This window comes from Pyrus communis, chromosome 3 (genome assembly GCF_041283825.1).
Source record: "Pyrus communis isolate YQ-2024b chromosome 3, ASM4128382v1, whole genome shotgun sequence".
In the NCBI taxonomy this organism is placed as follows: domain Eukaryota; kingdom Viridiplantae; phylum Streptophyta; class Magnoliopsida; order Rosales; family Rosaceae; genus Pyrus; species Pyrus communis.
This window is the reverse complement of record NC_142567.1, coordinates 21,360,408-21,375,245: the sequence shown is the minus strand read 5'-3', so window position 1 is coordinate 21,375,245 and position 14,838 is coordinate 21,360,408. Positions and strand designations below refer to the sequence as shown.

The 14,838-nt window shown below is 37.4% G+C and overlaps 1 long non-coding RNA gene across 1 annotated transcript; it reads left to right on the top strand.

Annotated features, from left to right (window-relative positions):
• Window positions 1-541: 541 nt before the first annotated feature.
• On the top strand, window positions 542-5,426 carry LOC148698131 (uncharacterized). Its single transcript, XR_015960865.1, has 2 exons — window positions 542-2,167; window positions 2,357-5,426. It is a non-coding gene; the product is annotated as an uncharacterized LOC148698131 (long non-coding RNA).
• Window positions 5,427-14,838: the final 9,412 nt, after the last annotated feature.

The window sequence follows — 14,838 nt, the reverse complement described above, 5'->3', positions numbered from 1 at the left end:
GTGCTTGGGGGCTTGCATCACGTGGTCCTCTTTCCCGGTTAATATAGGACATACATAGGTAGAGGATTCATGCTACAAAAGCTCGAATGAGGATCTTCTTCAAATCCTCACAAATCAGGGTTTATGAGTTCTTTTAATCGTGTTCGTTCATCGTAAATTATGTAATCAGTTTTCGTCAGATATTGTCTGTATTCAATTTTAAATATAAAATTTAAAATAATTTTGATCGCACGATATACGATGAAGAAGCATAATTAGAAGATTTCCAAAATCCTCGCAAAGAGAATCCGAATATCCTCGTTCGAGAAGCTCTGCATCTCTGTCTGTCTTACTCTCTTGCTATCCATTGTTTTGGATAATACCAAAATAATGGAGGGCATCAAATCGTTACCCCACCCATAATGTCACATAATGTAATCTAATTACACAACTCATAGTTATTCGATATGTGTCAATATCTGCTTTAATAATTATTTTGATTTAAATAAAAAGCCTGCACGGACGCATACATTCTCTCTCCAGACAATATCTGCTTATAAATCCTCGTATTGCTTGGGGAAGTTTCATTGTACCGGTTAGAAAATATCGCAGCCTCTGAAAAAGTTTGTAAAAGGGAAGGAGCTAACACAGCGCAGATGCCAAAATGTTGCTTTTATCTGCATTTGCACCTGCACTTGTGCTCGTTCATGTTTCTTCCTTCCTTGAAAAACCCTAAAACCAAAGCTTCAGAGAATGGAAAGGGTTTTAGATATATGAGAGCAACAAAGACAAGAGGAAAGGAATAAGGGAAACGAAGGAAAATGGAAATCAGAAGGAAGAGGAGGAACAAGCAAGAGGTGCAGGTGCCAGTGCAGGTGAATGCCATTTTGGTTCATTAAAAACAAACCCGCTAATTTGTTTCTTGATAACATGCATATGTGTGTGTGCGCGCCAGTGCAGGTGAATACTAATATACTATAATCATTATATCTTGTAAACCCACTAATTTGTCTCTTGATTAATTATACATAATTATAGTATTTTAACGAAAAATCACATTTTTACCTTTTTTTGGTACTATTTGCTATACCTTTATTTGTCATTTTTCATTAAAATTAAAGTTTTTTTTGAATTTTTCGTTAGTTTTCCTAAGATATAATATGCATATGCATATGTGCTTTAGTTTCGAATATATATTAGGATTTTCCATTTCAGCTTCTGTTCGTTGCGGAATTAGGTTTACCAAAACCGAAGAATCATGCCTCAAAGTTGATAAACGGTAGACAGTTTATATTGTCATTTGATTATCTGAAATGGGTGAGATTAGTTCAGTTAATGTTTATAAATACAGTAAAATTGCTACTTGATTGGACCAAATATATATACTGTTTGCTCCTAAATTTGATATATGAATAAGTATTAGATTTTACAAGAAAAAAGAAGAAAACCAGGAATTTCAAACAATTCCTTGTGTATGGTTAATTTCCTATCCATTTCAATTATTTTCATATAATTTGTTTCTAATCCATTTCAATTTTCCATCTAGTGTTTCGTAGTTCATTTCAACTAAGTAGCCCTACTGTTGTAATCCAAATTCTTTCTTTTAGTTTCTTTTCCATCTAAATGGACTGGGGTCCATTAGAGCAGTTCCAGCGTGGGAACCCTCCTCCCAGGCAATACACTATTTAATCCACCTAGTGAACAGTAACTGCCCTTAATGAACAGTAATCGTCTTTTGCATCTCCACCGTTGCACTTGAATTGCTTTGACAATAGGCAATAATTTTTTTTTTCTCACCCAATCCATCAAACATCCCCATCACCCTTTCCTTTTTTTTTTTGACCGGTTCTTCTTCCTCTCTCTCTCTCTCTCTCTCTCTCTCTCTCTCTCTCTCTCTCTCTCTCTCTCTCTCTTTTATTTCTATCTCTCTTTCCCTTTTTCCCCTCATTTACCTTTTTCCCTCATTCCACCATCATCATCTCTCATCTTCTCTGCTTTCATTCCCTCCCTCCTCAGTTTCTCCTTCTTCCCCAATCTTTGTCTTCCTCTCCTCTTCTCTGCTTTCATTCCCTTCCCTTCCTCTTCCACTTCCCTTCTCTCTACACATAGCGGCAACTGCTTGCTGGGACTAGAATTTCTCCCTAATTTTTCGCGACTCGTTCTAAGTCCCAACCATGAATCCCGAATAGTGAGTTCAATTCGTTGAATTTTTTTTTTTAATTTCTTGTTCGATTTATTTGCTGCCGATCGAATTTGATCCTATATGCGGTGGTTTTAGAACCGTAGTTTTATTGGAAAATTTAGTTTAATTTAATTTTTTGAAATTGATTTTGCATAGTTGATGTTTTTCGTTTGAATTGAGGGTTTGGGTGTGTAGATCCAAGTCAAATGAGGGGAAGGAGGATGAGGAGATGTCAAGGTCGGCGCATGCACTGATGCCACACATCAGCCACACGTCACACAGCCCTCAGGCTCTCGGGCTATCGATTCTTGCCTGGCCTCTCGCTCGGGCCTGCTCGGGCTCGCTCGCCAACACACGCTGGACTTCATCACTCGGGCTCTTTGGCCCTGTTCCTGCGCCTATCCCTCGGGCTGGAGCACACGATGGAAGTGCTCTTATGTATATAAGTGGTTTCATGGTAATTGAGCCAACGATAGTCTTCGGGAACTTTAACAAAAAACTTCTGGTACTATCCACTTTAACGAAAAATCATATTTTTACACTAAAAAATCAATCCTAGTACTATTCACTTTACCCTTTATTTTGTCCTTATCGTTAAAACTCAAAGTTTTCAAGCCATTTTCATTAGTTTTCCTTAGTCTTCTTTACAGGTGACCAAATATTCTTACTAAGTGATTTCATGGTATTAGAATGAAAGGATTTCTATATCAAATTGTGTTGACCGACACCATGTGGTGATGAAGCCATAAATAAAGTAGTTCACATGTGACAATCAAAATTTTCAGGCTTAATTCTACTAAAAACTCCGCATAATCTTCCCTACAAATACAATAATTCCCAAAATAAACCATACACGTAAACACAATTAAAACTCAACTTCCCCAAAGGCTTGAAGGGCACACCGGAGTGTTCAACCTTTTTATTACATGTCACATAAGTCTATATGACAGAAGTAGTAAAACAATAATATACACAATAGTCATTCGATGTGCAGGTGTAACTGTAAGTTTGATAATTTATTAATGAAACTAAAAGGAAAGACAAAGAGTATGATCACCCTACTTCATAGTAGAGATGTACTAGTGCCAAGCCCACATGTCGTCACAAGCTGCTGATTTCGTCCTATTAACATACTAACCCCCAGTTTTAGAAAACAAATGTATACTAGTACTTACTACATATATACTTGATCCTTGCTCTTCAACTCTCTGTGAAGTTTATGGAGATTGAGGAGCAATTTGCACTTCTTCTGGTTCAACTGACTTTTCTTCATATTCATGAACTTCTCTTGCTTCCTCTAGAATAAGTACACTGATACTTCTCTCAGTGTTTGTCTTCCAAACTCAGCAAGCATTTTCATTGAATACCACATCTTTAGAGATCACAATCTTCTCAGTTTTCAAATTGTAAAGTCTATAACCCTTTTTAACAAGTTCCATAACCCAAGAAAAGACATCTATTACTTGTTTCCTCAAGTTTGGGTCTCTCTTGACTTGGATGTGAGAATAGCATAGAGAACGAAACACTTTTAAGTATCTAATACTAGGCTTTTTTTTTCACTATAGTCCTCAAATGGAGTTTTCTTGTTTAGATCTTTGGTGGGACACCTGTTCTAGAGGTAGACATCAGTGTTCACAACTTTTTTCTGCAACTTCATGCACTTTGCCATCTCCACTATGGTCATGTTCTTTCTTTCTGCAACTTCATTTTGTTGTGGTGAGTATGCCACAGTCAACTACCTTTCCATACCAATACTTTCACAACTGACTTTGTATTTATTTGCATAGGACCACACACACATCTGAATGCACTAGCTCTATTGGGAAAAAATCTCCATATTGTTTCCCTTGGAAATGCATCTCTATTGTGTTTTCCAAGTGCTCAGTCGTCACAAACTCCCTCAGTTACCTTTATTTCACGAAATCTTAGTACTATTTCATGTTCTTGCAACAACTTCAAACTCCTAACATTCAAATGCCGAAATCTCATGTACCATATCATTGTAGACTGACTCACAGTTTTTCAAGGCAATCTGCATTCCAGGCTGCAGTTTCAAAGGAAAAATTCTATTTCCTTTCATAGCTAGGTACCTTTGCAACAAGATTAGAGAATGACCTATCATCGTAAATTTTAACTTTGTAGTCTCCAAAAGTTAGAAAATAACCATGCTTCATCATTTGTGCAATACTGTGCAAGTTTTCTTTCAGTCCAGGTACAAGCATCACATCTTCTTATCAGTTTCAACCTTTACATCCATAGGTTGTCATGTTCCCATTCGACTTTGATAGTCATGTTTCTATCAATGCCAATCAAAAATTTTTCTCTGCATACCATGTGGTTACTATAATCACCGTCTACATACGAAGCAACCTCAATTATTTTCACAGTTGCAGCATTACAAGCATAAAACATGGTTGCAATCTCACTAACATGATTATCATAATTTATATGTTGAACAATCTTCTTTTTATTGTAGTCCTTGACTATATGACAAAACTTGTCACTGATAAATTGTTGAGTGTATAAAGTTATACTTTTATGCCCTCTTTTATTTAGGTTTTTAACTTAAAATCTCTATGCATCACAAGGTATTTTGTTGTTTGTATTGTATTTCAGGATGAAACTAAGAGCTTGAAGAAATCATCTTATTTTGAATATTTTAAGAGCCTAGAATGGATAGTTTGAAGCTCAACTTGCCCAAGACCAGACCATAGCCCACAAGTGGCCTAAGATCCGCCAAAAAAGGTCCTTGTAGAACAGCCAACTTGTGAGCTTTGCCCCGAAGTGCTCAAATAGAATTAGAAAATGGGCCATATATGGTTGGAAAGCCCGGGAAGTCTTATTTCTCATGGTATTTACAGCTTGTAATTTGGAGATTTCTACAAGAAATTATGATAGAATAAAGAGGAGCTGTTCAGTTACAAATTATGATAACAGCTAGTTTTCAGTTACTCCTATACTAAAAGCTGATTGTAGTAAGCTATAAATGAGAGTCAATTTAAGAATGTAAATGTGTCAGATGTTAGAAAACTCCTGAGCCCTTTAATAGGAGAAAAATACATAGAATATGAATGAGGAAAAGGAGGAGATACACAACATCAAAGAGGATGAGGAGTCCTCCACCTTGAGCCGTTTCTCGGTTCTAGCTTTCCTAACTTTTTATGTATTTTGTTATGTTTTTAATTTAGGTTATGGATACTTAGGGCTGCTTTGAAGCCCTAGACATGATTGAATTAATGTTATGATGCAATTTTGAGTTTATCAATTTCATTTGCAAGCTAGAATCAGTTTTCTATCTTCAATTGTTTCTAGCACATATTTCCAAGCTTAGCTACCTTGTTTATGTTTGCTTTTTGTTAAGAATGATAAGGATGACTGCCATATCTTCTTTCATTCATTAGCAACATATGGTTATGTTCAAAACTAATCTTGTAAACTAATTCCATGAAAATCTAGGATAAATGCCATGTTCTAGGGTTCATGTGATGTTCATAATCCTCTTCGTTCTTAATGAGTTTATAGGTGCTAAATCTGAGTATATGCCACGCTAGGTTGCACCTACAAATATAAGTTTGATGTATATGTCATGCATCTCACATGCAAAGAAAGTGAGGATTCACACAATCTAGTTATATGTTATGCTAGATATGTGAACATCTTAGTTGTGCATTTGAAATTGATAAGTTAAAAGATCATCTCATTGATTCATGAATGTTTAAGGGAAGGCCTTAGCTCATTTTAAGTTAGATTTATGTCCTAAAAACGTTTCTAACCTATTTCATGTCTGAGGTTTGTTTTAGGAAGTTCTAATTTTTTTCCCTTTTCTTTCTGTCTTTATTTCTTTTCCAAAATTACTTAAACCCCCCCAATTTTAAATCATAGGAGTCATTAACTAATGCTAAAATGTAAGAGTAAAAGGTTTCACTACGTTGTTTATCAGTCCATGTGGTTCGACACCCTTACTTGTGCCACTATACTATCCTTATATTTGCACTCGAAAGGAACTTCAACATAAACCTAGTCAGCAATCCAAGTCACGGATCCTGCCAACTCAGTAAGTCGACTTATCTCCATTTGAAACTCAAACTCCCGCCACTTCAAACTGTTCTAGCCCTTTGAATATCAATCCAAGCTTATCACAATCTCAGAGATTATAACATATCTTTATCTATTGTAATCTGATATAGGTTTTGTGTTTTGAATATTTCTATGGATAACAAATCTGTAACAACCTCCTGTATTGAAACTCAAACTCTGTATAAATGAAGTCAAAGCCTCACTCAAATTAATTGAGTTGACCTTATGCAATTTGATTCTTAAACCTATACTTTCGATTCTTTCATGGTATCCAAGAGCTAACGTCAAACGACAACCCTAATTTTTTTTTCTTTCCTCCATCACTCAAATGGTCTCCCAATCCTAATCTTTCATTCTTGTTCTTTCCAATGCCTCTAATTTTTTGACGATCAAATTAAATCATACTAACTATCCTCTCCAGCAAGCTCAGATGCTACCCCTGCTTTGAAGTAGGAATCTTGTTTCCTTTGTCGAAGGAACAAGCAAGTGCCCACCTGCATTTTTAAAGGATGCAGGTGGTAATCTTACCGATACTATCAATCATGAGTATGATGCATGGATCCAGCAGGATGCCATGGTGATGTCATGGATCAACTCTTCTGTTCATCCCATAGTGTTAGCTGCCTTGATTGGGAAGAACATTTCCCACTCTTCCTGGATTATACTCCATTATCGTTATGCCTCCCAATCTACGGGACGCCTCATTCAACTCTATAGTGAGTTAACGAATACCTGAGGTGATTCTACTATTTCAGAATTTTTGGATAAAATCAATTGTTTGGTTGATACCTTATCTCTCTCTGGTGCTCCGGTCTTCGAATCGGAATTAATTGCTATTATTCTTAACAATGTTGGTCTCGCCTAGAAGAATATTATTGCCTCTGCTCAGGCATGTGATGAAGCAATCCCTTATAATGTTCTTAAAGCCCTACTCTTGGGGGCTGAACGTCGGCAAAAGCTGCATTGCTCGTTTGGTGTTGACATTGGCCTCACAGCCCCTGTTGAGACACGAGGGGGTTGTGGACATGGTTGTGGAAGTCCCTATCATGGAGTTCGTGGTCCTCAACCTCCCATGCGCAACTAGTATCACCCATCCAATCCCAATCATCATTCTGAAGGTCACTTCCGTGTAGTTAATGATGGCGTTCTCGGTGCACATCCATCTCAAGGTAACCCTCATCCTCGTATACATTGCCAAATCTGCTCTCGCCCTGGACATTCAGCGATAGACTGCTTCAATCGTTTGAATATGGCTTATGAGGGACGTGTACTAGCCCCTAAACTTCAAGCTTTTGTAGCATCATCTTCTTATACTACAGCCCCTCCATTGCAAAACTGGTTGTTTGATAATAACTATTCACTCACTCTTTACCCTAATTCCTCTTGTGTTCAGGACCTACAAACAGGGAAGACCATTTTCCAAGGGTGGAGTAGGAATGGATTATACCATTTTTCGAGTCCCTCATCAAATAATATTGGTGTTCATGCTTTTGTTGGAACTAGAGTGATTAATACCATTTGACACTCTAGGCTAGGTCATCCATCATCTCATGTTTTAAAGTTTTTAGTTAATAAGAATAAATTACCAATTAGTGGTACTATAACTAATGAATTTTTCCATTCATGTCCCATGGGCAAAAGCCATAAGTTACCTTGCAATTTGTCATCATCTATTTCTTCCTTTTCGTTGGAACTCAGTCATTCAGATGTATGGACTTCTCCCACATATTCAATGAATGGATTTAAATATTATGTTGTTTTTATTGACGATTACTCACGTTATTCATGGTTATTTCCTTTAAAATTGAAGTCTGATGTCTTTGCTAAATTTTTGGATTTTAAAAAACTTGTTTAAAACACGTTTAGCACAACCATCAAATCACTTCAATCTGATGGAGGAGGTGAATTTGTTAACAATAATTTTAAACAATTTTTTGCTCACCATGGAATTAATCATAGGCTCACTTGTCTTCATCACCCTGAACAAAATGGAATTTCTGAAAGAAAGCATCGTCATATAGTCGAAATAGGATTAACTCTCCTTGCTCACACTTCTATACCAACGTCCTTATGGGACAAGGCTTTTCACACAACCAACTATTTAATTAATGGATTACCCACCAAAGTTTTAGGTGATGAGATTTCTTTTCAAAAATTATTTTCCAAACCTCCTCAATATGTTTTTTTAAAGGTTTTTGGGTGTGCCTGCTTCCCATATCTTCATCCTTATAACACAAACAAGTTTCAATTTCGATCCAAAAAATATGTTTTCATAGGATATTCTGTAAACCAACAAGGGTATCGCTATCTAGATATGTCTACAAGTTGTATTTTCCATTCACGCCATGTACTATTTGATGAGAAATGTTTGCCATTTAAAGAATCCATTCCCGCTCCACTTATGACTCTTCCCGAGTCCTCTCTTATTCAAAACATTGACCCACTGCCTCTTTATCACCCATCGTAGCAGCCACAGTCTCCTAATCCCACACAAACTTCCCATACCTTACCCGTCTTATCCTCACCACCATTATCCCCTCGCCCATCAACTGTAACATCCCACATTGCCCAAGGGAGTGGATCATGTAAGCTTTATATGTATATTCCCATCTTTACCTAGCACGAGGCTTTTTAGGACCTCACTGGCTTCGAATTTCGTAGGAACTCCAAAGTTAAGCAAGTTCACATGAGAGCAATCCCAAGATGGGTGACACACTGTTAAGTTCTCCTGTTAGTTCCCAAAAACAAAACCGTGAGGGCGTGGTCGGGGCCCAAAGTGGACAATATCGTGCTACGGTAGAGTCGAGCTTGGGATGTGGTGGAGCCCGGGTTGGGATGTGACAATTTGGTATCAGAGCCAATCCCTGGCCGGACGTGTGCCGATGAGGACATCGGGCCCCTAAGGGGGGTGGATTGTAACATCCCACATCGCCCAGGGGAGTGAATCTTATAAGCCTTATATGTATATTCCCATCTCTACTTAGCACGAAGCCTTTTGGGAGCTCACTAGCTTCGGATTCCGTAAGAACTCCGAAGTTAAGTGAGTTCGCGCGAGAGCAATCCCAAGATGGGTGACCCACTGGGAAGTTCTTGTGTGAGTTCCCATAAACAAAACCGTAAGGGCGTGGTCGGGGCCTAAAGCAGACAATATCGTGCTATGGTGGAGTCGAGCTCAAGATGTGGTGGAGCTCAGGTCGGGATGTGACATCAACACCCTCTATAACCCTATCCTCCACCAACCTCATGCCCCAAGAGCCTATATCTCACCCAACTCTTCCTTCATCCCGTCCCATAGCGCCTGCCACTCTAGAACCTTCACCTGTGGATGCAAGTTTATCCTCGGATTCTTCCTCTTCTGACCCTACCACTTATGGTCATCGTATGATAACTCGAGCAATGGATGGCATACGGAAACCAAACCCTAAGTTTGCATTTCGAACTATTTTGTCTCATGATAATGTTGAGCCTACCTGTTTTTCTTAGGTAAAATAATTCCCAGAATGAAGGGCAGCTGTGGCAGATGAATTCAATGCATTACAACGCACTAGAACATGGACCTTAGTTCCCTATCATCCTTCAATGAATGTACTACCAAATAAATGGGTGTATAAAATTAAATGAAAATCTGATGGTTCCATTGAGAGATTTAAAGCTCGCCTTGTTGCAAATGGTTTTCATCAGCAAGAATGACTTGATTACAGCGAGACATACTATTCACATCATCTTGTCCATTGCTCTTCATTTCTAGTGGCCAATTTGACAACTGGACGTACAAAATGCCTTTTTTCATGGCACATTAGCTGAGGAAGTTTACATGCGTCAGCCTGGAGGTTTTGTTGATCCTTAGTTTCCTTCGCATGTTTGTCAATTACGTAAATCACTTTATGGGTTAAAACAGGCACCCCGTGCCTGTTTCTAGTGTTTCTCCCATCATCTTAAAGTCCTGGGATTCATTTCTTCCGTTGCTGACTTATCTCTTTTTACCTACTTCAATGGTAAAACTGTGGTTTATTTATTAATGTATGTTGACAACATTCTCATCACAGGCAACAATGGCTTACATATTTCATCTCTCATTACTCAACTCGGCAACATGTTCTCCATGAAGGATTTGGGACCTTTAAATTATTTCCTCAGCATTGAAATCAAGCGTACTCCTCATGCCATGTATTTGTCTCAATCCAAGTACATTCTCGATCTTCTTAAGAAAACCAACATGGCTAATGCAAAGTTTCTGACCACACCTGCAGCTCCGAGATGCAAACTTAGTTTACATGAGGGTGAACCTCTCTCAGATGGTACAAATTTTCAAAGTGTGGTCGGTGCTCTTCAATACCTCATGTTTGATGTGATAAATAATAGCACTCAAATTAAACCATCTTATTGACAATTGTAGTAAAGATGTAAGTAGGGATCGTTCTAGGTTGGGGATTAGGAGGGATTGCTAATCTAATAAAAACTGACTCAAAAACATAAAACTAAACTTAAAAACAATCAAATAGACTCAAAGACTCTTAACTAGACTTATAAAACTCAAAACAAACTAAAAAAACTCAAAACAACACAAAACAATCAAATAGACTCAAACTAGACTCTAGGACTTAATTTGGACGAAAATAGAATTGGTTTTGACTCAAAATACTTAAAAACACAAATTGGACAGATTCTAGCTATTTAGACACAACAAAGTAAAGGGGATTGGGTTTTTGGACGAATTTAAAGTAAAACAAGTAACTTAAAGACTTAAACATAGTTTGGACAAATTTGGGGGAAAAATATGGATGATTAGCTAGCTAGAGGATTCTTTTCCACACATGATACATTTGAACACAAATTGATTTCCAGTTGCTTTCTCAATAAACCATGAACCTCAACAACCCAGATTAATCGTGACATCACCAATTAACCCTCAGATTCTCCTTTAGTTATTGGATTGGATGACATCATTCGACAACCCAAAGCATTCTTCAAAAGTTCCCTACATGACATCATAATAGAGATACAATCAAAGATCATTACATTCTATGAAAATCATAAGCATTGACAAAGCATTCGTAACTATGACATCATGATACTCATGCCAGGAATTTAACTTAACATGATTGTGATAAACAACCTTAACTACTTGTGAATATAAGTTTGTAACGATTATGTCAAATTCCCTTATATTCTAGCATCAAATTCAAGCATGCAAACTAAGTAGGCCTCCTCAATCAACATACAAGAATAAGTTCTCAATCAAACGGTTAAGTAAATTGCATTCATAATTTATGAAATCACAACTGGAATTAATAAATTCATATCACAAACATAATCATGGTTTCCAAGCCTCCCCTAGCTAAAACGGGTTTAGCCTCTCATGTTCACAACAAAACAAAGAAAACGTGAATTAAACATTGAAAACAAAAGATAGATTATGCCTAAAAATGTTCCAACAATCCAACTTGAATGCAAAAACATCCAAGGCTTCTTCTTCTCTTCTTCTTCCTTGCTATGCTACGGTACAAAAGTTTTTAGGGATGATTTTGGATGTGTTTCTGGGTTAGGAGTGGATTTGGGTTGGTAAGGGAGTGCGGCAAAGTAAAGGAATGGTGTATGGATGTGTGGTTGAAGGTATGATGAATGGAAGAGCACGGAATGGTCTAAGGAAGGAGATGAAGGCTGCGGATTAAGGCGTATAAGGGTGAATGGTGGCTGGTTGTGTATATGAGTGAATAGGGTTGTATATGGGTGCGGCATAGGGTTATATATTTGAGGGAAAATATCTTAACTTTTATTAAATGGTTTAGGAAAGAATTAGACTCCAAATCCACAAGGAAAATGAGACTTAAAGTCAGAATCCCAAGGGAAAAGGGAAGGAAACCCACGGCAAGGAAGAAAAGGAAAGGGAATGTGTTTTAAGGCTGAAATTAGGCAAGGATTTAGAATAGAATAGGAATGTAAGGTGCATCATTGACTAGGATAAAAAGGGAATGTGATCTTGGTACACAAAATAGGGAAGAAACAATCCCCTTGCACGGCAAAAAGAGGAAATGGTAAGGTGGGTACGGAAAGGGCTAGAATGGTGCAAGGAAGGTTTAGTTTGTGTCCCAAAATGCATAAGAGACCTTCAATGTTACTGGAACTTAAGGACATTTAGGATTAGGAAAGGTCAAACCAAAATAGGAAACCTTGGCTTAACTTTCCTACTTCAAGTAGGAAACCTTCTTTGATTAGGAATCCTTCATTTTCGTCCATTCCTTTTGCTCTAAGCATATGCTATCCATTCCAAGTCCAATTTTGCTCCAAAATGCACCTTCTTGCTACTTTAGCCATACGGACCTATAAACACACGAAAATAGCTTAAAATACTAAAATAACTATGAACTAACAACATAAATGTAAGAAAACAAGCTAACTAAGTCGCCCAAATATGCTCCTATCAATGTTCACCTGTCCCGACATTGCATTTGCAGTTAATTATATTTTGCCAGTAAACGCACTTTCCTACTACAGTTTATTGGGCATCAGTCAAGCGTATACTTCGTTATTTAAAAGGAACTCATGATCATAATCTTGTTTACAAGCTTAGTTCCTTAGCTCTAACAACTTTCGTCGATGCTGATTATGTTGGTGATCTAGATGATCGTCGTTTCATCAGTGGATATTGCATTTTTCTAGGTGCCAATCTCATCTCCTGGAGTTTTAAGAAGCAGCGAAGTGTCTCTCGATCTAGTACCAAGGCCGAATATCATCAAATGGTTTATACCTCAACGACATTGTCATGGATTCAACATCTCTTCCATGATCTTCACTTTTCAGTTGCTCCTCCACATTTATGGTGTGATAACATCAGTGCCTTAGTTGTTGCCTCCAATCCTATCTATCAAGCACGTATGCGTCACATTAAAGTTGATTATCCTTACATTAGGGAAAAAGTAGTTCGCAAAGAGATCGAAGTTGGGTATGTTACCACAGCTGATCAACTTGCAAACTTATTAACCAAAGGGTTATCATTTTCTCATTTTTCATTCCTTCTCTCCAAGCTCCTTATTTGACAACGCCCATTAAGCTTGTGGGGGAGTGATAAACCTAGTCAGCAATCTAAGTCACAAATCATGCCAACTCAGCAAGTCGACTCGTCTCAATTTGAAACTCAAACTCCTGCCACTTCAAACTGTTCTAGCCCTTTGAATACCAGTCCAAGCTTATCACAACCTCAGAGATTATAGCATATCTTTATCTCTTGTAATCTGTTATAGGTTTTGTAGTATGAATATTTGTATGGATAACAAATATGTAACAACCTCTTGTATTGAAACTCTATAAAAATGAAGTCAAAGCCTCACTCAAATCAATTGAGTTGAGCTTATGCAATCTGATTCTTAAGCCTACACTTTCGATTTTTTCAGTCACAATTTTGACATATATTTTCTTTTAAACCGACGTTCTGCAAAGTGTAACTTATCACAATATTTGCAAGGGTTTTTAGCTGCATCGGTTGCAATATTTTTCTTCTGTTGTTGAATAGGTTTGTTCTCCCATTTCATCATTTTTGTCTTTTAGTTCTTCTATGCCTTGTATTGACTTGGACGGTTACCAAACTTATTATGTTTGGGAGTCACACTGAGGCTTGAAAATGCTCTCTCGGTGTGATTTTCAGTGTGCATATCTATCCTCTATTCAAAATCTTTCAATGAGGCAACAACCTCTTGTACCTCTATAGTATCTAGGTTCTTTGAATGTTCAATCACTGAGCATATTGAATCATAAGATATGGGCAAACTAATTAACAATTTTTGTACATTCCTCTCTAGGAATCTCTTTAATATAGCTTTTCATTTGGTTTATGAGATCAATAATCGAGTAAAATAAATAGATAAGGCTTCATCATCACACATATGGGTTTATTCAAAATCTAAACACAAACCTTGCAATTTTACACCTCTAGCCTGCTTATCTCCTTTGAACTCTTGTTGTAGGATGTCCCAAGCTCCATTCAAAGTCTATTCATTGGAGATTCTGAGGAAGATTTCGTCTAAGAGAGCCCTTGAATCAGGCCTAACGCCTTTGCATCCTTCATCAATCTTTCACTCAAAGAAGTTTTCACTGCAACTACAATTTATTCATTATCCGTCTTTGTTTTCTGTAATTTCAACAATGAGTTCATCCTTCACTTTTTTTTAGATTTTGGAATTTCAAGCCTTTTTTCAACAAGATCCCATAGCCCATGACATTTGAGTATTGTTCTCATCATAATCCTCCAAAATTCATAGTTTCGCCATAATTAGTTAGTGTACGCAACTCGCTACTGCTAGATCTTGCCATGTGAGACACATATCTAAAGAAACACGAGCTTTACTAGGTTCGATTCACTTCTTTGTTTCAATCAGAAATCGCATAGATTCCATGCCCAGTTAACCGATGGAACCTGGCTCTGAGGCCATACTAAAGTGTATATTATTTGTGTGTTTGTATTTTATTTTTCATAAAGATAGAATAAAGCTTGGAGAAATTTCCCCTTTTGGATTTCTAGGAAGAATGAAGAAGGACATAGAGAATTTTGGAGAATGTCTATTGCATTTCTCACCAATGAGCTAATGAGCTCAGCAACGAGTACA